The following is a 25,083-nucleotide window of genomic DNA, read 5'->3' as shown; positions in this document are numbered from 1 at the left end:
GACATTCAGCCATTGTCTGCTCAGGGACCTCTCCTGGACGAGTTGGAGGAAGAAGAGGAGGAGGAGGATGATGACGGGGATGATTACTTAGGGGAGGAGGATGCATCTCGTGGGGCAAGTGAAAATGTTGGCGTGGCAAGGTCTGGTATAGGGTTTGTGCGTGACTGGAGGGATGTGGATTTGCCAGAAACTGCTCCTCCAACCAGCACTCGCAGTGCATCATTGACACCGGGAACATTGGCCCACATGTCAGATTATGCCTTGCGGATCCTAAAAAGGGACCCCCGCATTGCCAAAATGATGAACGATGACGACTACTGGTTGGCCAGCATCCTGGATCCACGCTATAAAGGCAAATTACAAAACATCATGCCACAGGAGAACCTTGACCTAATATTGGCTAATAAACAAGCAACTCTGGTAAATCGGTTGCTTGAGGCATTCCCAGCACACAGCAGCGGTGATGGTTCTCACACAAGCCGTACGGGCCGGGGGCAGCTTGGCAGAGGCGTTCATGGTGCACACAGCAGAAGTGGCGTTGGAGACAGGGGTTTCATGTTGTGGACTGATTTTTCAAGTACCGCTCACACAACTGGTAATACAGCATCGATGGAAAGTGACAGGAGACAGCAGTTGTCAACTATGGTTACAAACTACTTTTCCTCCCATATCGATGTTCTCCCACACAGGTCATTCCCCTTTGACTATTGGGCTGCTAAACTGGACACCTGGCCTGAGTTGGCCCAATATGCCTTACAGGAGCTCGCTTGCCCAGCTGCAAGTGTGCTATCGGAAAGAGTCTTCAGTGCAGCTGGATCAATCCTGACAGAAAAAAGGACCCATCTGTCAACCCAAAATGTGGATGATCTAACCTTCATTAAAATGAACCATGCATGGGTTTCCAAGGATTTTGTCCCACCTTCCCCTGATGACACATAGGGTGACAGAAAAATGGCTTGCTTTGGTCCACCTATTCCTGGGACTTGACCTATTTCGCCTTTTGCATCAGCTGAATGTCCAACATCAGCATATGCCACTTTCTAAAACTCCCTAACTGTGCTGCCTCCCCCCCCCATGGCCGGGGTCACCACCTAGCGCACGACACCGTGCGAGTGCCGTTGCCCTGGACAGGTGGGTAGGCCGACTCTTGGGCGCGGGCACTGGCACAGGGTCCCTCATAGTGCAATCAAGTGTCTCTGACGGTGGTGGTGCACACCCGCCGTCAGACACACCGCCGTACTATGAGGGGCCCAGTGCCAGTACCGACGCCCACGAGTGGGCCCCCCTTGTTTGCCCAGGGCCCCAGCATTTGCAATCTTTACCTCTCCCTGCTCCTCCGCTGTGTAGTCTGGGCCGTCAAATCCATACTGTGCCTGACACCGTCTGAGCCTGCCTCCTGGTGTATTGACATATCTTTTGAATGTGTACGCTATCCATACATGTTATCCGGGGATACGGTACCCTTTCTCACCTTTGTGCAATCACGTGCAAGCCATACTAGGCCTAACACCGTCTGAGCCTGCCTCCTGATGTATAGACATATCTTTTGAATGTGTACGCTATCCATACATGTTATCCGGGGATACGGTACCCTTTCTCACCTTTGTGCAATCACGTGCAAGCCATACTGGGCCTAACACCGTCTGAGCCTGCCTCCTGATGTATAGACATATCTTTTGAATGTGTACGCTATCCATACATGTTATCCGGGGATACGGTACCCTTTCTCACCTTTGTGCAATCACGTGCAAGCCATACTGGGCCTAACACCGTCTGAGCCTGCCTCCTGATGTATAGACATGTCTTTTGAATGTGTACGCTATCCATACATGTTATCCGGGGATACGGTACCCTTTCTCACCTTTGTGCAATCACGTGCAAGCCATACTGGGCCTAACACCGTCTGAGCCTGCCTCCTGATGTATAGACATATCTTTTGAATGTGTACGCTATCCATACATGTTATCCGGGGATACGGTACCCTTTCTCACCTTTGTGCAATCACGTGTAACCCATACTGGGCGTGAGAACGGCTGGCGAGCTGTTAAGCAAGCTATAGCACCTGTGGTTTGCACACGTAAGTTTTTCATTTTTTTCAGGAATGACGGTTAGGCCTAATTCCGGAACTGCGGTTGACCTGCACTTACTGGGAACTCATCGTTCGCGAGTAATAATTGTAATCAATGATCCCCATCACTAACGTTGTTCAGCGGGTTATCTGCACCTGTAAGCGACAAACGCTGGCCTTTTCAGTGTAGCGTACATGCAGCCACGGACATGTAAGGGCATGACACACCAGTTATTGGCCAATCTCATGTGCCAGAGCCTCACGTGTCCCTCTAGTAAGCCAGACTCGGACCGCGGGGCATGACGGAGTCTCGTTCGTTAACGGAATTAAGCTTGCAATGTGTGCATCTGTTCTGTAGCTGGCATGGTTGAGGTTGCCCGTGTTGAGTCAAATTACGCTGTAGGCTCCACTCCTGGTGGTGCCCTTCTGGACATTCCTTTAAGGTTCAGCTTTGCAACCATACTGCCCACGTAAAACAAACACTTTGCCTTCATGAACGCTGTTTGGAGGGTCATGACTCGTGGGAATAACGCCGCCCAATCAGTTAACCTGCTCGAGAGATCCTTCGTTGCTCCCAAGCATGACATCACACTCCCTAGGAGGAAGGTAATGCCACTGTGGCGACCGTACTCCTGGGGGTGACACAAGTGCACTGATGCCCAGCCACTGCTCGATGAATCTGCTGGTACATTGACCCAGACCACTACATTCCCCTCGCACGCTACACGGCCTGAATCTGACCCTGATGAAACTCAGGTTACCCTTCCCATATACAGTTCCATCTTACACGGTGACAAAGAGGAAGCTGCAGATGAAAGTGCAGGTTCGACCCACCCGCCATCAGACACACCACCGTACTATCAGGGGCCCTGTGCCAGTGCCGTCGCCAACGAGTGGGCCCCCCCTGCTTGCTCAGGATCACAGCACTTGCAAGGTTGAAATACTGTGCAGTGAGATGGAAGATGGGGACGATGAGGAGTCCAGACTAGTACAGGGATTCCCTAGCGAGGAGACTTATTTGATTGTTTTCAATGTTGGGACAGCAATTTTTGGGGAGCACTATACTCTGGAGAATGATAGATGGGGCCCACCATACACTGGAACATTCCAAAGGTGGACATCAGACAATGGAGCAGCATTTACAGGGCCCATTATACACTAGAGCATTAGAAATGGGGCCCATTATGTTTGGAGCATTATTTGGGCCCATAAGACAGTGGAGCTTCATCCATGGGGACCAACATATACTGTAGCATTGTGTGGAGCTCATCATATACTGTTTCAAACATTATATGGGACCAATGATTCTGTATGGAGAAATAGATGGGCCTCGTCATGAGATGTAAAAAGTGAAGTATTTTTCATTGTACTATACCGCTATTTCTCTGCCGTATCGGAGCATGATGAGTTGTGGTATTATGTGTTAAAGGGGCGCTCTTTCGCCCAGGGCACATGAAAACCTGGAGCCAGCCCTACCCCCCCACAACTTTAGCCAAATAACCCCCATTTTTCAGTGCGTAACTTGTATTATGAAGTTAATTAAGGTTGACCAGCTTAAGTAAGAAGAATTGATGCTTTTGGCATTCAAATGAGCACTGTAGGTGTGTTTCCTGTCCTCCTCTCACTGCCGACTTTTATTCCCCATTGACTTACATTGGGTTTCGTGTTTCGGGACGACCCCGACTTTTCCCTATAATCGGCCGATCTTGCTCGACCCGACTTTTGGAAAAGTCGGGTTTCACGAAACGAAACTTGACCATAAAAAACCAAAAGTCGCTCAACTCTACTCATTACCAGTTATCACAAATTCTTGACTGCAGTTGTTTTTGCCAAGGGTGGCTCAACAAGTTATTAGGTTTAGGAGGCAATCACTTTTTCACACAGGGCCCTGTAGGTTTGGATTTCTTTTTCCCTTAAATAATAAAGACCACTACATTTTGTGTTAACTTATTTTATCTTTGTCTAATATTTAAATTTGTTTGGTGATCTGAAACATTTAAATGTGACATACATGCAAAAGAATAAGAAATCAGGAAGGAGCAAACACTTTTTCACACAACTGTATGTGCAAACTGACAGAAAAGACATTGCAGGATGTTACTGCCATTGATAGCGACAGTGAAAGTGTGAAAAGTGGCAAATGTATAAGGTGGTCTACTGAGATGGTGAAATAGAGACCGTTGCAAAGTAATAGTTTTGCTGCTGACAAAAGTGCCAGCAGACTGCTGCAATTATGTAAATTGGTTACTATTTGTATCTTTTCATTTTAACCTGTCGGGTCGAGTTGGGTATCATGAAACCCGACTTTTGCAAAAGTCAGGTCGAACGAAATCGGCCGATTATCTTGAAAAGTCGAAGGACGACTGAAACACGAAACCCAATGCAAGTCAATGGAGAAGAAAAGTCAGCAGTGAGTGGAGGACGAGAAACACACCTACAGTGCCCATTTTAATGCCAAAAACATCAAATCTTATTACTTAAGCTTGTCAACCTTAATTAAGAAGCTTAATGCGAAACGCGCGTTGGGGTGGAGGAGGCTGTGGTGCCCATCGCTTATTATATCTACCTCATTCAGGTATTGTCACCTTGTTTATTTATATTCAACTTTCAATCACATTGGAGCGGTTTACCCATTAGGATGGATTAGGGGACTTAGACTGGCCAGTCATGTTGCCGCTACATCTCTATGGGCATATGATGTTTTCAGCTATATGAGATTCATGACCTGCTTTGTGGCCTAGTAATTACTGAGTTTCTGTATTTTCTAATATTTTTGGTATAATATGGATATAGGGACCTAGATTGGCAGATCATGTTACCGCTATATGTGACTTTATGTAATTTGTCATTTGTGATTTTTGTGGCTTTGAATTCAAACTACCTGTATTTGTTATTTGGGTACACTGTGCCTTCTATTGGGTAGTTTTCAGTGGTTTGTATTTTTAATTGTATTTAATAAATATGATATTTTAATATTTTTTCTGGATCTCTTTAATTCATTTCGGCAAGGGTTATATGTAAGTCCGGAATATTTTTGTGTTTATATGTATTTTGAAAGTGCCAGAGCCTAATAATTATTAAAGGACAACATTGATATATTAAATGTATAAGGTGGTCTACTGAGATGGTGAAATAGAGACTGTTGCAAAGTAATAGTTTTGCTGCTGACAAAAGTGCCAGCAGACTGCTGCAATTATGTAAATTGGTTACTATTTGTATCTTTTCATTTTAAACTGTCGGGTCAAGTCGGGTATCATGAAACCCGACTTTTGCAAAAGTCAGGTCGAACGAAATCAGCCGATTATCTTGAAAAGTCGAAGGCCGACTGAAACACGAAACCCAATGCAAGTCAATGGGGAAGAAAAGTCAGCAGTGAGTGAAGGACGGGAAACACACCTACAGTGCCCATTTTAATGCCAAAAACATCAAATCTTATTACTTAAGCTTGTCAACCTTAATTTACTTTATAATAATAGTTAGGCATTGAAAACGGGGTTATTTGGCTAAAGTTTTGGGGGGGGTAGGGCTGGCTCCAGTTTTTCGTGGGCCCAGGGCCAAAGAGCGTCAATGGGCTCCTTTAACACATGCCACAATTCATGATCCTCTGATACGGCAGAGAAATACCTGTATAGTACAATGAAAAATACTTCACTTCTTACATCACATGACTGATATCCATTTTAAATTCTCCAATAACTCCAAAAACGGACAGTATATTACTCCATACAGTATTATGGCCACCACATAGTGCGCTATGCAGAGTAATGAGGCCCATATATTTCTCCATACAGAATCATTGGTCCCATATAATGTTTCTTACAGTATATGATGAGCTCCACATAATGCTGCAGTATATGTTGGTCCCCATGGATGAAGCTCCACTGTCTTATGGGCCCAAATAATGCTCCATATATAATGGGCCCCATTTCTAATGCTCCAGTGTATAATGGGCCCTGTAAATGCTGCTCCAGTGTCTGATGTCCACCTTTGGAATGCTCCAGTATATGGTGGGCCCCATATATCATTCTCCAGAGTATAGTGCTCCCCAAAAATTGCTCCCAACCTTTAAAACAATTAAATAAGTCTCCTCGCTAGGGAATCCCTGTACTAGTCTGGACTCCTCGTCGTCCTCATCTTGCATCTCTCTGCACTTGGACTGTTTAGGCAGAGGGCGTACAGATGTGATGTTATCGCACTCTGACCAGAATGTCACTGTCAGGAAATGCGGAAGACTTCACGGCGGTGGAGCAGGGAGAGTTAAGTATTTCAATTTTGCAAGTGCTGTGATCCTGAGCAAGCAGGTTGGCCCACTCGTTGACGACGGCACTGGCACAGGGCCCCTCATAGTACGGCGGTGTGTCTGACGGCAGGTGGGCCCTCCCACCGGCAGAGACACTTTTGCGTACTATAAGGGGTCCTGTGCCAGTGCGTCACCCATGAGTATGCCCCCCCACCTGCTCAAGCAACCTGCACTTTCATCTGCATCTTCCTCTTTGTCACCGTGTAAGGTGGTATAGTATGCGGGAAGGGGAACCTGAGTTTCATCAGGGTCAGATTCTGCCTGTGTAGAGTGCGAGGGGAATGCAGTGGTCTGGGTCAAAGTACCAGCAGAATCGTCTAGCAGTGGCTGGGCATCAGTGCACTTGTGGTGCCCCCAGGAGTACGGTCGCCACAGTGGCATTACCTTCCTCCTAGGGAGTGTGATGTCATACTTGGGAGCAACGAAGGATCTCTCTAGCAGTTAAACCAACACACAACACAGTTCCCACTCCAGGCCAGCAGGGAGAGCTCTGAACCTGACTGCTGAGGAGCTACTCTCTGTGGTCGGGAGGAGGGAAGTTAGGGCAGTCTGTGAAGGGAAGGGTAGTGTGTGGATGTGAGAAGGGGAGCTGGAGGATGAGCAGAGTTAAGGCTCACTCCTAGCTGGAGCGCATGGTCCGGATTCCGGTCTCCGAGTTTGTAGGGACACTGACGGTCCTGCAGCAGAAACTGGAGGAAGTAGCAGCTGTAAATGCTCTGTCACCAAATAAGGCTCGGAGGCCCCAGCAGCGACTTGTGTGAGCCAGAAAGAAAAGGCTACGGCTGCCTGCCATACGAGAAAGTTTCAAAAGAGAGTCAACAGGGGGAACTTCAGTGAACTCAGTACTGCGAGTACCTCAGATAAGCGCTAGAATGGAGGCCACACTACCTATCTGCAGAGAGAGAATTCCTAATTTGCTTCCAGGCTGACCAACTCCTTCTCCATCTGTACTCTGGGTCCTGGACGGCACTTACCAAGTACAGGTAAAGGAATTGCACGACTGTGTCTGTCATCTTTCTCCTGCGCCTGGCGCACGGCTCTGCTACATCCTGCACTGCACACCATCTACCAACTTTTTCATCTGCCCTGCGACTACGGCCCTACCTGTGCAGGGCTTCTACATCTTAGCTGCACCACAACATCTGTCCCAGAGAAGCGACACTGCAGCGCTAGTCAATCTGATCAGAAACCACAGGTGGTGTCACGTATCATTCACCTATAAACGTTATTCACCCCTTTGCATGGACGCCCATGCCCATGAACCGGGTCACCACCACCATGACTCATCCCTCTGAGACACCGGCCCGGTACCGATTAACCCCACTGCCCTGGCTGACCACCCACACACCATGTCAGATTCATCTTGGACTGGGGAATTCACGATTTGACTTGATAACCCAGGCATGGTATGTGGGAAAGAGCTACATGGACTAATGTGAAGTGTGGCCTGCTGCATCATTCACTTTTGGTGGGGGTGAAGGACACAAGGAAAGGGGTTCTTCCTGACCAGGAGCCAGCACTTGGCGACTCAGTGCTTGCATTCTTTGAAACTTCAGAAGAGGAGGGCATATTTGCTGGAGTCTGTTTCGGCAATGTAAGCCAAACCAGTTCCTGATGCTCCGGCTTTAAAAGCGGTTAACCTACTCGCAGAAAAGGTAGCTTTCCAGGCGTTCCGGAGCCAGACAATGATGCAGGCTCAACACTTCCTGCCTTAGCTGCTATTGTGCTTTTGCCACTACCAGCAGATGCACCACCACCATCAGTACCAGCTGGCCCCCCCACACCCACATCCGCGGCCTCTTCCACCATACTTTCAAATTTTGGAGAAAATGTACCCAAAATAACATCAGATATATGGTACTGTATCAGAAGCGTACAGCTCTGTACAGTACAGTCAAAGGATAATGGTCAATCCCCCTATATATTTCATGAGTCACACAGAGACGTTCACAGGCTCAGTATGGATTAGACAAGAATATAAAAAGTAGAAAAAGGGTACAATATCATCAGATACCAGGTATATATAGTATAGTTTAAACATTCTAAATCTCCGTATATATTTCAGGAGGCAGACACAGACGCTCTCATGCTCAGTATGGATTACAACACAATATAAAAAGCCGTAAAACGGTAATGGATCTGAAGCGTTCAGCTGTACACAGTGTAGGGGTCATTGTCAATCTCAGTATTTATTTACACAGTCAGAAACAGACTCTCACTTGGTCAGTTTGGATTAGACCAGAATATAAAAAACAGTAATTGGGTAATGTATCACAAGCGTAGAGCTGTATACAGTGTTGGGGTAATTTTAAAATCTACATATAAATTGCAGGAGTAACCCACAGACTCTCACACGCTCAGGATGGATCACATCACAATATAAAAAGAAGATCCGCAAGAAATAATCACATGTGGGCCAATGTTCCAGGTGTCAATGATACACTTAGAGTGGTGGGTGGAGGAGGACTTCCTGGCAGAAAGGGTACAGTATCACCAGATACCAGGTGTATATAGCATAGTTTAAACATTAAAAATGTACTTCTATATATCAGGAGTAGTGTTGAGCCACCCCGCTAGAGTTCGGTTCGGTTCGTCGAACAGGAGGCAAGTTCGTTGAATGTTCGTCGAACGTTCGACCAACACAGTCGAGCCCCATTGAAAACAATGGCAGGCAAACACAAACACATACAAACACATAGAAAACAATTACAAAACACTTTAAAAGGTGTCCCAAAGCAGACACAATGCTCAGAAGACAAAAATAACATATGAAAAAGGGCAACTATATATAGAAAAGAGGTGGAGGAGTAAAAGGAGGAGGAGGAGACACAGATATAGGCATGTCATGTCCTTATAAAGTCAAGAAAGGCTGGACTAAAAATCTAAAATAAAAAAAATCTAAAATTCTAAAATCGAAGACGATCATATACCGTTGGACTTCCCACCATAAATTATGCCAACTGCCGATCGGGCAGCGTTATTCCCATGACCCTCCGAACAGCGTCCATGAAGGGAAAGTGTTTGGTTTCCGGGGGCAGTATGGTTGCCAAGCTGAACCTTAAAGGAATGTCCAGAAGGGCACCACCAGGAGTGGAGCCTGCGGCTTAATTGGACTCCACACGGGCATCCTCAGCCATGCCAGCTACGGAAAAGATGGACAGATTGCAAGCTTTGTCGATTTTGTGGGTGGTGGTGCATGGCTGTTTTTAGTTGTGCTAGCGATTTGTCAGCTTAATTCTGTTAACGAACGAGACTCCGGCATGACCCCGCGGTCCGTGTCCTGCTTACTAGAGGGACACGCGAGGCTCTGGCACGCGAGATCGAGCAATAACAGGTCTGTCATGCCCTTACATGTCCGGGGCTGCATGCGCGCTACACTGAAAGGACCAGCGTGTGTCGCATACAAGTGCGGATAACACGCTGAACACCGTTAGTGATGGTGATCTGGGATTCCAATTCTTCCCCGTGAGCGAGGATTTCCCAGTAAGTGTAAGTCAACCGGAATTCCGGAATTAGGCCTAATCGGCATTCCAGAAAGAATGTGAAAAAAATAATTGTCCAAACCACAGGTGCTGTAGTTTGCTTAACAGCTGGGCTCCTCTGCTGAGTAGCACGCAGTTCTTACATAAACAGGCGGCATAGCTAGGTTCACGGGTGGGCTCCTCTGCTGAGCAGTAGACACAGGTACTAGGCCCAAAGTATTGACTGGGCAAAATGGAGTTAAAAAATGGTTCTTACATAAACAGGCAGCACAGCTTGGTTCACGGGTGGGCTCCTCTGCTGAGTAGCAGACACAGTTACTAGGCCCAAAGTATTCACTGGGCTAAATGCAGTCAAAAACTGGTTCTTTCACAAACAGGCGGCATAGCTAGGTTCACTGGTGGGCTCCTCTGCTGAGTAGCAGACAATGCTACATGGCCCAAAAGGATTTTCTGGACAAGACGCTGTAAAAAATTATTAGAAACACACACGGTGTAGCTCCTTGACAGGTGCACTATACCGCTGGCTACCAGACACCGCTACTATGCCATGAAACTGTCTATTAACACTTAAAACCATTATTAATGTGAAAATAAAGTTACGCTTTTGGTGAACTAACCGTTCTCGAACGGAACCTCGAACAGCAGAATTTTAAGCAAAATGTTCGAGTTCGACGAACGGCTCGATCACCGTCCAAAACAGCTTGAATTTGAACTTGGCGAACAGGTCGACTCGAACATCGCTCATCTCTAATCAGGAGGCAGACTCAGACGGTCTCAGGCCCAGTATGGATTCGACAAGAATGTAGAAAGTTGAGAAAGGGTACAGTATCACCAGATAACAGGTATATATGTAGCATAGTTTACACATTAAAAATCTATGTCTATATATCAAGAGGCAGACTCAGACTGTCTCAGGCCCAGTATGGATTCGACAAGATTTTAGAAAGTTGAGAAAGGGTACAGTATCACTGGATACCAGGTATATATAGCATAGTTTAAACATTAAAACTCTCCGTGAATATTTCCGGAGTCTGACAAAGACACTCATAGCCTCAGTATGGATTAGACAAGAATCTAAAAAGTAGAAAAAGGGTAATGTATTGGAAGCGTACACCAGTATACACTGTTGGGGTATTTTTCAATCTTCATATATATTTCAGTCTCAGTAAGACAGTCCAGACTCTCCGCAAGAGGAAACAAGATGGATACTAGTACAGACGGAAAGTTGAGTGATTGCAGAAATTTTGGAATTACTAATCGCGGGAAAAACTCCCAGGAGAATTCTCAGAGGTGCTGCTGACCCTCAATTACTTTGTCTGTGGAGACAGCGAAAACAGTTTTGTGAAGAAAGATTTGCTGTATCGCAGTACCGTGGATCCCATCACCGTTACTCATCTCCATCAAATTGTGATCACAGGGAGAGATGTAGACATTGTCCTCACTGCCCATCATGATCTGTCAGGTAACTTTGGAGTGCAAAAGACAGAAGCCACAGGCCGTAGGCGATTTTATTGGATTGGCATGAGAGGACACATTTAAAAATGTGGGCAGGAATGTCACACGTCTGTGAGTAGGAAAACCGTGAAAGCTGATGATAAACCACTACTGCATCTCATTGTGAGTCGACGTCCATAACAAATGGAAGCCATTGATCATCTGAAGATAGAGCCCAGCAGGACAGGGCATAGCTACGTCTTAACCATCATCTATCAGTTCACCAAATTTGTAGTGGCAGTCCCAGTGAAGGATTTAACAGCCCAGACTACACAGCGGTGGAGCAGGGAGAAGTAAGTATTGCAAGTGCTGGGGCCCTGGGCAAGCAGGGGGGGCCAATCATGGGCGGCAATACTGGCACAGGGTCCCTCATAGTACGCCACTGTCTGACAGTGGGTGTGCACCCCCGCCGTCAGAGACACTTGATTGTACTATGAGGGACCCTGTGCCAGTGCCGTCACCCAAGAGTGGGCCCACCCACCTGTCCGGGCAACGGCACTCGCATGGGAGCGTGCGCCAGGTGGTGACCCCGGCCCTGGGGGTGAGGCAGCCCAGTTAGGGAGGTTGAAAAAATGGCATATGTTGATGTTGGACATTCAGCAGCTGCAAATGGAGGAATTGGAGAAGTCCAAGGAAGAGGAGGACAAAAGCGAGCCTTTTTTCTGGCAACCTACGTGTCAGCAGGGGAAGGTGGGACAAAATCCTTTGAAACCCATGCATTTTAATGAAGGTTAGATCATCAACATTTTGGGTTGACAGACTGGTCCTTTTTTCTGTCAGGATTGATCCAGCAGCACTGAAGACTCTTTCAGAAAGCACACTAGCAGCAGGGCAAGTGAGCTCCTGTAAGGCATATTGTGCCAATTCCGGCCAGGTGTCCAGTTTACAGGCCCAATAGTCAAAGGGGAATGACCTGTGAGGGAGAACTTCGATATGGGAGAAGTAGTTTGTAACCATAGTTGACAACTGCTGTCTCCTGTCACTTTCAATCGATGCAGTATTACCAGTCGTGTGAGCGGTACTTGAAAAATCAGTCCACAGCATGGTCATGAAACCCCTGTGTCCAACGCCACTTCGGCTGTGTGCACCACGAACACCTCTTCCATGTTGCCCCCTATGGCTCATGGGAGAAACATCACCGCTGCTGTGTGCTGGGAATGCCTCAAACAAACGGTTTACCAGAGTTGCTTGTTTGTTAGCCAATATTAACGCTAGGTTCTCCTGTGGCATGATGTTTTGGAATTTGCTTTTATAGCGTGGATCCAGGATGCTGGCCAACCAGTAGTCGTCATTAGTGTTGAGCATTCTGATACCGCAAATATCGGGTATCGGCCGATATTCTCGGTATCGGAATTCCAATACTGAGTTCCGATACTTTTTGCATATCGAATACCGGAATCGGAAGTTCCCATAATGCTATGAGCCAGTTTGATTTGATTCAGCCAATGAGGAATCCTCAGAAGTGTGGGCACATCCTGTTAGGCATGTAGGCATGTTACTAATGGCATGGCTGTGATTGGCTGCTGAAATGATGTCATGGTGCATTATAAAAGCCGCCACCGCCGCCATTTAGGGTTCACTCTGCTGTGAATTCAGTTAGGGACAGACTGCTGTTCAAGACTCTGAGGGACAGTTAGAGGTAGTGATTTGCTATATGATATTGTGCTTTACCCAGGCTACATTATCGATCACTGTAGCTTTCTTTTGCCTTGCAGCATTGTTCACAGCTGTATGCAAAGTCTGTGTGAGTGCAGCTCACGCTGTAGTGTGTACTGCAGCCACCTCTGGTTGTAGGCCGCTCAGCGTGCGTCACTGCCTCATACATATTTATTTTTGTTTTATTGCTGCTCATTTTTCATTAATTGTCCTATTAGTGTGCATCCATCCGTATCCATCTACATTGGTTGCAAACACTATAGGAGTAGACAGCGGAGCCTTTCTGCAGCCTTTCAGTGCTATTGCCCAGTTCTATGCACTGTTCACGGCTGCCTGTGAGGTCTCTGTGTGTGAGTGCAGCTCACGTTGTAGTGTGTTCAGCATGCGTCACTGCCTCATACATAGTCCTTTTTTTGCTTTATTGCAGCTCATTTTTCCTGATTTTTTGCTCCTATTAGTGTGCTTGCATCCGTATCCATCTACATTGGTTGGTTGCAAACACTATATAGGAGTAGATAGAGGAGCCTTTTTGCTGGCTTGTGCCCTGCAGCCGCAGCCAGATTAGTATTAGCCTATTTTTGGAGCCTCATCTATTGCATTGTAGGTTACCTTCCTGCATTGTAATAGCTCCAAAAAGTTTGTGATACTATTAGGGATAGGCGAATCCTGAAATACTCGGAATCGCTAGACTCTAACGAGTCCGACTCGGAAACTCGCTATTCGTTGCGAGTCTAGCGAGTCCAATGTTAATGAATGGGGATGCGAGTATTGCAGCAATTCCTGTGCTGCCATTTTTTTTGTTCCGCTTACTTCCCGCATGTGGCTGTGCACACCATGCGGAAAGTAAGCAGAACAATTGCGGATGGTACCCACGGTCCGGAGGAGAGGAGACTGTCCTCCGGGCTTTGGGTACCATATCCCTGTAAAAAATAGAATTTAAAAATAAAAAATATTGTTATTCTCACCCTCCGACGTCCCGCGCAGCCTTCCCGACTCTCCACGCATCCGTTCCCAGTAGTCCTTTGCGAAAATGCCCGCTATGGCGTCCGTTCTCGTGGGATCGCGAAGTCTCACGGTCATTCGCGCGACGTCATCGCGAATTACCGCGAAACATCGCGATCCCGCGAGAACGGACGTCATTGCGGGCATTTTCGCAAAGGACTACTGGGAACGGATGCGTGGAGACACGGGAAGGCTGCGCGGGACGTCGGAGGGTAAGAATAACAATATTTTTTATTTTTTTTACATTTTATCCTTTACTACTGATGCCGCATAGGCGGCCTCAGTAGTAAAAAGTTGGTCACACTCGTCAAACACTATGTTTGACGAGTGTGACCAACCTGTCAATCAGTTCTCCAAGCGATGCTACAGATCGCTTGGAAAACGCTAGCATTTTGCAAGCTAATTACTCTTGCAAAATGCTAGTTTTTCCTCGGGAAAATCGCGGGAATTTAAAATGCGATTTTCCCGCGGAATGGAATTCCGGAATTCTCGCGGTAATTTCCGTGAGAGTTCCGGTACGTGTGCACTTAGCCTTATTTGCATTGGACTCGTTACTGTGCGAGTAATCGCTTGGAAACTCGCAGAGTACCGACTCCTGCGAGTCCCCTACTACTCGCAGAGTAACGAGTCCTAACGAGTAGATTCGCCAATCCCTAGATACTATCGCTTTCACATCTTTGGTCAAATCCTTTTTGTTTTTTTGAAAAAAAACATGTAAATAAAGTTCACCAAACACTCCACTTGACAGTTGTGTAGGCCACATTAGCTCATATTAAAGTGTAGTCCACACACCTTTTAAAATTAGTGTTTCTTATACCTGTTAGCAGCTGTTCAGGAATAAGCACAGTAAGCCCCCCCTTTGTACTTTTCTGCCTATCTTTATCAGTCTACCAAGATGAAGAAGGCAGGGAGAAAGGCACGTGGTCGTGGACGTGGAGTTTCAGCAGGGAGAGGACGTGAGGATTCTGTGCCTGCTGCGGGCACCAGTGACTCAGCATCCCCCAGTTTTACCAGGCAACAGTCCATTATGCGCAGCTTTGGAGGACCTCGCCGTACCCCACTGCTGCGGGACGAACAAATTGAAGCCGTTGTCGGATGGATGGCAGCTAACGCATCCTCTCAGGGCCAGAGCACTGAAGAGCAACCATCTGTCTTCACCACCTGCCAAATTGCCCAGGCAGTCAGAGAGCCCTGGACAGGAGCCATCTCTACTTCTGTTCTCTGAATCTCTTGGCTTGCAAACAGGAGGCCAGCCAAGCAGCATTCTAGAATGTGAAGAAGAGGGAGTATGCAGTGACGCGCAACTGCTTTGTCCCTCTGAATCTGAAGAGACGGGTGGGCCAGTGCCTATGGTCAGCACACCTCTGTACGCATCAGATGATGAGACTCAGGTGCCACTTTCTGGTGCATACTGTGCTGGCGAGACTACCCAGGAGAAGCAGGTGTTTGAAGAGGGGAGTGTAGATGATGAGGTCCTTGACCCATCATGGCATGAGGAACAGGAAGGTGGTGGGAGCAGCTCTGAGGAAGAGATTCCCCTAATGGCCAAATGTGGAGGGAGAGGGAGGGGGCAGACTTGGTTGCCTGTAGCCTCCACTTTGGCACCCGTTAGGAGCATTCCTCTTCCAAAACCCAAAACAGGCGCTCCCAGGACTTGCAGTGCGTGGTCCTTTTTTGACACAGTTGCAGATGACATTTGCTTTGTCAAATGCAAGCTGTGTAATCAGAAAGTCAAAAGAGGGAAAAGTGTCAGCAACCTGAATACCACAAATATGTGGAAACATGTGTGGACCAAGCACGTGGTGGAGTTACAAAGACACACTGAAGACGTAGGCCAACCTACAGCACCACCTACCACCTCTTCAGCTCGTGTTGTAGCCTCTTCCTCCAGCTCACACACAGCTGGTTCGGCTTCCTCACAGGATCACCATGGAAGAACCTCTGGCACTGTTGTCCAGAGACCCAGTGACATTCCACCCACAGCACTACGTTCCTTGTCATCCTCACACTCCCAGGCCACTCTACAGCCAACGGTAGCACAGGCATGGGAGAAAAGGCGGCCATACTCAGCAAACCATCACCGGGCACAGGCTCTGAATGCTGACATTGCAAAACTACTGGCCCTTGAAATGCTCTCATTCAGGCTGGTGGAGACTGACACCTTCCGTAACTTCATGGCATTGGCAGTCCCACAATACACCGTGCCCAGCCACTTTTATTTAAGCAGGCAAGCCGTCCCTGCCCTGCAAAAGCATGTGGAGAGAAAAATTAAACATGCGCTACTAAACGCCATCAGTAGCAAGGTCCACCTGACCACCGATGCGTGGACCAGTAACCCTGGACAGGGACGATACCTTTCCCACACTGCCCATTGGATCAATGTTGTGAAGCCGGGTACAGATCTTCAGAGTGGTGCTGTACGTGTTCTGCCAACTCCAAGGATTGCAGGAATCCAGTCTGTACACATTGACTCCTCCTCATACTCCAGTTCCTCTGAATCAGCACTGCAGGAGCCTGTTACGACCGATATGAGCACAGCCGTGGCCAAACGTCAACAGGCCGTACTGAAATTAATTTCTTAGTGGAATCGAAGCCACACAGCGCAGGAGCTCTGGAATGCCATCAAGCAGGAGAGCGACGTGTGGTTTGTCCCAGCGAATCTCCAGCCAGGCTTGGTAGTGTGTGACAATGGCCGAAATCTGGTGGCAGCTCTGGGCCTAGGCAACCTCACTCACATCCCATGTCTGGCACATGTGCTCAACTTGGTCGTGCAGAGCTTTCTGAGGGACTATCCTGATCTTGATGCGCTGCTGCACAAGGTCCGCATAGAGTGCGCTCACTTACGGCTTTCCAGCATGGCAAGATCGCGGATTGCAGCTCTGCAGCGCCGATTACGCCTTCCGGAACATCGCATCATATGTGACCTACCCACCAGGTGGAATTCAACGTTACATATGTTGGAACAGTTGTGTGAGCAGCAGGCAGCAGTAATGGAGTACCAGCTGCATCAGGCGCAAACAAGTCGCACTGTGCGCCGGTCACACTTCAGCACCACAGAGTGGGCCTCTATGAAGGACATCTGCCACGTTTTGCGTGCCTTCGATGATTCCACGCAGATGGCGAGTGCAGATGATGCACTAGCCAGCATGACAGTCCCCCTTATCTGCCTGCTTCAAAAAACACTGCAAGCACTAAGGGAGGAGTTTTTGGAAGAGGGAGAGGATGAAGAGTCACAAATGCCATCTGCTTCTGGACAGTCTGCGCAACGTGGTTCCTCACAAAGGCTTAGGCAGGGGACACTTTGTGAGGAGGATGAGGACGAGTCAATGGAGGAGGAAGACATCTCTCCAGACGAGGGAGGTACACAATGCTCTAGTAGTCAGTATGTACAGCGAGGGTGGGGTGATGCAGAGCTGGCAGAGATGATGCCTCAAGCAGGGGACAGCGTTTCTTGGGCAGTTGGGAGTCTGCAGCACATGTTTTATTTTATGCTGCAGTGCCTGAGAAACGACCGCCGCATCGCCCACATTCTCAACACGGCTGATTATTGGGTGTACACCCTCCTAGATCCTCGCTACTGGGACAACTTACAAAGCCTCATAACACCGTTGAACCGGGAGCGTAAAATGCGGGAGTACCAAGACACACTGGTGCATTACATCATGTTCTCCTTTCCACCCAAGAGCAGTGCTGCTAGTGCTTTACAAAGCAGCTCTGTGCGTCGAGGCAGTGGAGGAAGCTCTGCACAAAGAGGGAGCAGAGGCAGCGCCTCAGCACAAGGCAAAACCAGTATGGCCCAAATGTGGCAAAGTTTTGTGTGCCCGCCTCAAATATCTACACCATCACAGATGGCTCCAGTCAGCAGGAGGCAACGTTTCCGTCAGATGGTGACAGACTACATGTCTTGCCCTGTCAGTGTACTCCCAGACGGCTCTTCCCCCTTCAAGTTTTGGGTCTCTAAGCTGGATACATGGCCAAAGCTTAGCCAGTATGCATTGGAGGTGCTGGCGTGCCCTGCTGCTAGTGTATTATCGGAACGCGTCTTTAGTGCCGCAGGTGGTGTACTAACAGAGCGTCGCATTTGACTATCCTCCGATAACGTTGACCGGCTTACTTTTCTGAAAATGAACAAGGCCTGGATCTCGCCGGAATTTGCCAGTCCTCTTCCAGAATAAATAATTGGTTGGCAACAGTATCCAGGTCTCCTGTTGTGTTCATGTTTCTACCACCTGAACTGTAATCCCTGTGCTCCAACACCGCCAGTTGTTGCTCAGAAGTGCCGTCTGCACAGAGAAAAACACTAGCTCCTGTGTTAGTGGGGTTCAGTAACACCAGCTGCTCCCCTGCTGTGTGTCCGGCAATATCTCCTGCTCCCTCCACATTCAAACTACATCAGATTTTACACTTGCTCCAAGTAGGCCTCAGCCTACTCCATGATTGACCCTGGGCTCCAACACTGCCAGTTGCTGCTCAGAAGTGCCGTCTGCACAGAGAAAAACACATGCTCCTGTGTTAGTGGGGTTCAGTAACGCCAGCTGCTCCCCTGCTGTGTGTCCGGCAAGTCTCCTGCTGCCTCCACATTCAAACTACATCAGATATAAAACTTGCTCCAAGTAGGCCTCTGCCTAAACCCTGATTGAACGTGGACTCCAACACCGCCAGTTGCTGCTCAGACGTGCCCTCTGCACAGAGAAAGACACTAGCTCCTGTGTTAGTGGGGTTCAGTAACGCCAGCTGCTCCCCTGCTGTGTGTGCGGCAATATCTCCTGCTCCCTCCACATTCAAACTACATCAGATTTTACACTTGCTCCAAGTAGGCCTCAGCCTACTCCATGATTGACCCTGGGCTCCAACACTGCCAGTTGCTGCTCAGAAGTGCCGTCTGCACAGAGAAAAACACATGCTCCAGTGTTAGTGGGGTTCAGTAACGCCAGTTGCTCCGCTGCTGTGTGTCTGGCAATATCTCCTGCTCCCTCCACATTCAAACTACATCAGATTTTACACTTGTTCCAAGTAGGCCTCAGCCTACTCCATGATTGACCCTGGGCTCCAACACTGCCAGTTGCTGCTCAGAAGTGCCGTCTGCACAGAGAAAAACACATGCTCCAGTGATAGTGGGGTTCAGTAAAGCCAGCTGCTCCCCTGCTGTGTGTGCGGCAATATCTCCTGCTCCCTCCACATTCAAACTACATCAGATTTTACACTTGCTCCAAGTAGGCCTCAGCCTACTCCATGATTGACCCTGGGCTCCAACACTGCCAGTTGCTGCTCAGAAGTGCCGTCTGCACAGAAAAAAAAACCTGCTCCAGTGTTAGTGGGGTTCAGTAACGCCAACTGCTCCCCTGCTGTGTGTCCGGCAAAGTCTCCTGCTGCCTCCACATTCAAACTACATCAGATATAAAACTTGCTCCAATTAGGACTCAGCCTAAACCCTGATTGAACCTGGGCTCCAACACCACCAGTTGCTGCTCAGACCTGCCGTCTGCACAGAGAAAAACACATGCTCCAGTGATAGTGGGGTTCAGTAAAGCCAGCTGCTCCCCTGCTGTGTGTCCGGCAATGTCTACTGCTGCCTCCACATTCACACTGCTACTGATTTCAAACTTGCTCCAATTAGGCCTCTTGCTCCACTCTGTCTCTAGTATTTACCCTGGCCTCCAACACCGCAAGTTGCTGCACAGAAGTGCCGTATGCACAATCAACACTTATTCCTGTGTTAGGCTGGTTTCACATTAGCGCTTTTTAAGCGCACGCACGGCCAGGGGTAGCTCCGCCCCCGAGCCGGCTCTCTGCCCGGCGTGCCCGCCCCTTGCTTGTAGCGCCGCCTCCTAGCGCACAGCGGCGCCTGCGATCGGCGCACCCTATCTTTAGCATAGGGTGCGCAGATCGTGCGCAGGCCGTGCGCTAGTTGCGCTTTGACCTGCGCTGCGCACTTTTGACGGTGCGCCGTGCGCGCCAAAATCAAACTTTTCAGATTTCGGCGTGCTCGGCACACCGTCAAAAGTGCGCAGCGCAGATCAAAGCGCAACTAGCGCACGGCCTGCGCACGATCTGTGCACCCTATGCTAAAGATAGGGTGCGCCGATCGCAGGCGCCGCTGTGCGCTAGGAGGCGGCGCTACAAGCAAGGGGCGGGCACGCCGGGCAGAGAGCCGGCTCGGGGGCGGAGCTACCCCCGGCCGTGCGTGCGCTTAAAAAGCGCTAATGTGAAACCAGCCTTAAAGGGGGTAAGTAAAGTCAGCTGATCCCCTGATGTGCTGACGTTACTGTTCTGTTAGGTGAAAGCTTTCTGCTTTCTGCTGTTTCCGGGTAGTGTCAACGTCACTTTGCCAACAATACGTTGTCCTGTCGTGTTGCGGTCGGGTTAGCCGAGTCTATGGTGCCTACAGTTTATGGGCTTCCTATGTGGGCCGCAGGATCTGCAACAAAGGCTGGTTCCGTAGTGCCAATAGGACAAGCACCCTCTGTAGGTCTGTGGGTTTCGGCAACTGCGGCCGGCTCGCGGCCTTGAAACTCTCTTTTACATGGGTACCTTCTGCTACCCATCCGGGTTCCAGTACCATCAGCTGGTTCTCGGCAGTGCCTTTGGCTTAGGTGCCTCCTTCTCGGTATCCGAGTTCCAGCAATGTCTGCTGGTCCTCGGTAGTGCCATTGGCTCTTGTTCCTTCTGCTGCCCCTCTGGTTCCAGCACCATCAGCTGGTGTTCGCTAGTTCCATTGGCTCTTGCAGCTTCTGCTACCCATCCGGGTTCCAGCTCCATCAGCTGGTTCTCGGCAGTGCCTTTGGCTTAGGTGCCTCCTTCTCGGTATCCGAGTTCCAGCAACGTCTGCTGGTTAGTGTTGAGCGATACCATCCGATACCCTAAAATATCGGATTGGATGGTATCGGCCCGATACGAAAAAAGTATCGGGTATCGCCGATTCCGATACCGGAAGTCCCATAGACTTGAATATACTACATGCATGCAACATGCATACTACATATATATTACATGCATGCTACATACATACTACATATATACTACATGCAACATGCATACTACAATATATACTACATGCATGCAACATACATACTACATATATACTACATGCAACATGCATACTACATATATACTACATATATACTACATGCATGCAACATACATATACTACATATATACTACATGCAACATACATACTACATATATACCACATGCATGCAACATACATACATACTACATACATACTACATATATACTACATGATACTACATATATACCACATGCATGCAACATACATATAAACAACATATATACTACATGCATGCAACATACATACTACATATATACTACATATATATACTACATGCTTGCAACATACATACTACATATATACTACATATATACTACATGCATGCAACATACATATATACAACATATATACTACATGCATGCAACATACATACCACATATATACTACATGCATGAAACATACATATATACAACATATATACTACATGCAACATACATACTACATATATACCACATGCATGCAACATACTTATACACTACATATATACTATATGCAACATGCATACTACAAATTTACCACATGCATGCAACATGCATACTACATATATACTACATGCATGCAACATACATATATACTACATAAACTACATGCAACATGCATACTACATATATACCACATGCATGCAACATGCATACTACATACACTCACTGGCCACTTTATTAGGTACACCATGCTAGTAAGGGGTTGGACCCCCTTTTGCCTTCAGAACTGCCTCAATTCTTCGTGGCAGAGATTCAACAAGGTGCTGGAAGCATTCCTCAGAGATTTTGGACCATATTGACATGATGGCATCACACAGTTGGCGCAGATTTGTCGGCTGCACATCCCTGATGCGAATCTCCCGTTCCACCACATCCCAAAGATGCTCTATTGGATTGAGATCTGGTGACTGAGGAGGCCATTTGAGTACAGTGAACTCATTGTCATGTTCAAGAAACCAATCTGAGATGATTCGAGCTTTATGACATGGCGCATTATCCTGCTGAAAGTAGCCATCAGATGTTGGGTACATTGTGGTCATAAAGGGATGGACATGGTCAGCAACAATACTCAGGTAGGCTGTGGCGTTGCAACGATGCTCAATTGGTACCAAGGGGCCCAAAGAGTGCCAAGAAAAAATTCCCCACACCATGACACCACCGCCACCAGCCTGAACCGTTGATACAAGGCAGGATGGATCCATGCTTTCATGTTGTTTACGCCAAATTCTGACCCTACCATCCGAATGTCGCAGCAGAAATCGAGACTCATCAGACCAGGCAACGTTTTTCCAAACTTCTACTGTCCAATTTCGATGAGCTTGTGCAAATTGTAGCCTCAGTTTCCTGTTCTTAGCTGAGAGGAGTGGTACCCAGTGTGGTCTTCTGCTGCTGTAGCCCATCTGCCTCAAAGTTCGACGCAATGTGCGTTCAGAGATGCTCTTCTGCCTACCTTGGTTGTAACGGGTGGCAATTTGAGTCACTGTTGCCTTTCTATCAGCTCGAACCAGTCTGCACATTCTCCTCTGACCTCTGGCATCAACAAGGCATTTCCGGCCACAGAACTGCCGCTCACTGGATTTTTTTTCTTTTTCGGACCATTCTCTGTAAACCCTAGAGATGGTTGTGCGTGAAAATCCCAGTAGATCAGCAGTTTCTGAAATACTCAGACCAGCCCTTCTGGCACCAACAATCATGCCACGTTCAAAGGCACTCAAATCACCTTTCTTCCCCATACTGATGCTCGGTTTGAACTGCAGGAGATTGTCTTGACCATGTCTACATGCCTAAATGCACTGAGTTGCCGCCATGTGATTGGCTGATTAGAAATTAAGTCTTAACACACAGTTGGACAGGTGTACCTAATAAAGTGGCCAGTGAGTGTATATACTACATGCATGCAACATACATATATACTACATATATACTACATGCAACATGCATACTACATATATATTACATGCATGCAACATGCATACTACATATATACAACATATATACTACATGCATGCAACATACATACAACATATATACTACATGCATACTACATATATACTACATATATACTACATGCATGCAACATACATATATACAACATATATACTACATGCAACATACTACATATATACTACATGCAACATACATACTACATATATATTACATGCATACAGCATACATACATACTACATACATACTACATATATACTGCATGCATACTACATATATACCACATGCATGCAACATACATATATACAACATATGTACTACATGCATGCAACATGCATACTACATATATACCACATGTATACTACATGCATGCAACATACATATATACTACATATATACTACATGCAACATACATACTGCATACATACTGCATATACACCACATGCATGCAACATGCATACTACATATATACTACATGCATGCAACATACATATATACTACATGCATGCAACATGCATATTACATATATACTACATGCATGCAACATACATATATACTACATACAATACATTCATGCAATACATACATATAGAACATATAACAGAGTATATACTCACCATCACTTGTCACTTTGATCCCTGAAGCCATTGTCATCTGTGGGATAAATATTAAAATAACAAACCACCAATATACTTACCCCTGATCCACAGAAGTCCACGAGTGTCCCACAACGATCTTGCGTGGAGAATAGCAGCATCAGCTGATGCTACCGTTCTCTATGGGCTCCAGGAAACCAATGACGGGTGGTAGGTATCCTTCCGCACTGTATTCCTCCACCACTGTAAAAAAAAAGTCCCTAGTCTCATTTTATGGCATTGCTGTGTGAGAAATTTCCCACACAGCTTTTGCCATAAAGTGAGACTAGGGACTTTTTTTACAGTGGCGGAGGAATACAGTGCGGAAGGATACCTACCTCCCGTCATTGGATTCCTGGAGCCCGTAGAGAACAGTAGCATCAGCTGATGCTGCTGTTCTCCACGCAAGATCGTCGTGGGACACTCGTGGACTTCTGCTGATCAGGGGTAAGTATATTGGTGGTTTGTTATTTTAATATTTATTCCACAGATGACAATGGCTTTGGGGATCAAAGTGACAAGTGATGGTGAGTATGTACTCTATGTTATATGTACTGTATGTCTATATGTATGTATTGTATGAATGTATTGTATGTAGTATATATGTATGTTGCATGTATGTAGTATATATGTAGTATGCATGTTGCATGCATGTGGTATATATGTAGTATGTATGTTGCATGCATGTAGTATATATGTATGTTGCATGCATGTAGTATATATGTATGTTGCATGCATGTAGTATATATGTAGTATGCATGTTGCATGCATGTGGTATATATGTAGTATGTATGTTGCATGTAGTATATATGTATGTTGCATGCATGTAGTATATATGTTGTATATATGTAGTATGCATGTTGCATGCATGTAGTATGCATGTTGCATGCATGTAGTATATATGTTGTATGTATGCTGCATGCATGTAGTATATATGTAGTATGCATGTTGCATGCATGTGGTATATAGGTAGTATGTATGTATCATGCATGTAGTATATATGTAGTATGCATGTTGCATGTAGTATATATGCATGTTGCATGCATGTAGTATATATGTAGCATGCATTTTGCATGCATGTGGTATATATGTAGTATATATGTAGTATGCATGTGGTATATGTAGTATGTATGTATGTTGCATGCAGGTAGTATATATGTAGTATATATGTAGTATGCATGTTGCATGCATGTGGTATATATGTAGCATGTATGTAGTATGTATGTTGCATGTAGTATAAATGTTGTATATATGTAGTATGCATGTTGCATGCATGTAGTATATATGCTGTATGTATGTATGTTGCATGCATGTAGTATATATGTTGTATATATGTAGTATGCATGTTGCATGCATGTAGTATATATGTTGTATGTATGTTGCATGCATGTAGTATATATGTGGTATATATGTAGTATGCATATTGCATGCATGTGGTATATATGTAGTATG

This window comes from Dendrobates tinctorius, unplaced genomic scaffold, assembly GCF_039654945.1.
Source record: "Dendrobates tinctorius isolate UK_male_01 unplaced genomic scaffold, ASM3965494v1 ptg000043l, whole genome shotgun sequence".
NCBI classification, from domain to species: Eukaryota; Metazoa; Chordata; class Amphibia; order Anura; family Dendrobatidae; genus Dendrobates; species Dendrobates tinctorius.
The sequence above is the reverse complement of the archived record's forward strand: the minus strand, read 5'-3'. Positions refer to the sequence as shown.